This window comes from Trachymyrmex septentrionalis, unplaced genomic scaffold (genome assembly GCF_001594115.1).
Source record: "Trachymyrmex septentrionalis isolate Tsep2-gDNA-1 unplaced genomic scaffold, Tsep1.0 scaffold13, whole genome shotgun sequence".
Classification (NCBI taxonomy): Eukaryota; Metazoa; Arthropoda; class Insecta; order Hymenoptera; family Formicidae; genus Trachymyrmex; species Trachymyrmex septentrionalis.
The window spans coordinates 6,569,355-6,570,240 of record NW_017304438.1 but is presented as its reverse complement, the minus strand read 5'-3'; the positions used below and the strand labels follow the sequence as shown (position 1 = coordinate 6,570,240).

Sequence of the window (886 nt, the reverse complement as noted above, 5' to 3'; positions counted from 1 at the left end):
GAGAAAAAAAATAATAATCTATCCTCCCGAGAGAGCTTCCAATTTCTATCACAAGTAAGTAAATTACACGAAATATCTGCATCGAATTAACACTCGCTATAATTAACTCTTCGAAACTGACGCGCGAAAATCTGTAACAGTTACTGACACTGAGTCTGTCATTGGAACCCAATTTTCCACTTAATTAATACGGAGTCTTCGTTTGGCAAATATAGCATTACAAAATCGAACTTTTTACAAAGAGCTTATTGAGCGGATCCAATAAATCCACTTCAACTTCGAAGGGTAAGCTCGGAAAATAATCACTAACTTTTTGTAGAGTCCGTCTCATGTATCTCGTATTACGTATGTGTTGGTGTGTTTTAGGTAAAAGGCTCGAATGTTGTGATCCAGGAAGGGCACGCGCCTTTTTCTACCCGCTCGAGTCTCAGTATACCGAACGATAGCAGGGCCGACTTTGTAAAAACAAACAACACACTGTAGCTTATCAAACGAACGCCAGGCATTGAGCATCAGCCAGCTTGTAGCAGAGTAGGTATCATTCAGTTCACACGAGAACATACGCTGTAGAGGTATACTGGGTATTTCCTTCCTTGCATCCTAAATTAATCATTTATATACATATACTACGTACCTCACAGCTCTCCGTTGCTTGCATCGCTCGGTTGATTCGCATTACTCCGCGATCTCAATCTGATGAATTACAGGAAAAGGTGAAAAATTCGAAGCGCGATATGCACTAATCCAAGCGTCGTTAAAGAGATTCTCGCACGTGAACATCGCAAAGCAACTATTTTGCAATTCCAATTCTCTATCACTTCGGTTTTTATTTCAAATATGCAAATACTGCAAATTTTACTTGCTTCGCAATATATATATATATATA

General features: G+C 39.1%; 1 long non-coding RNA gene across 1 annotated transcript in view; it reads left to right on the top strand.

The window, feature by feature from the left end:
• Positions 1 to 200: 200 nt before the first annotated feature.
• Positions 201 to 886, top strand: part of LOC108756726 — a 2,177-nt gene continuing 1,491 nt past the window's right edge. The window contains exons 1-2 of the long non-coding RNA XR_001939857.1: positions 201 to 285; positions 367 to 531. This is a non-coding gene — a long non-coding RNA (uncharacterized LOC108756726). The remainder of the gene's footprint in view (positions 286 to 366; positions 532 to 886) is intronic.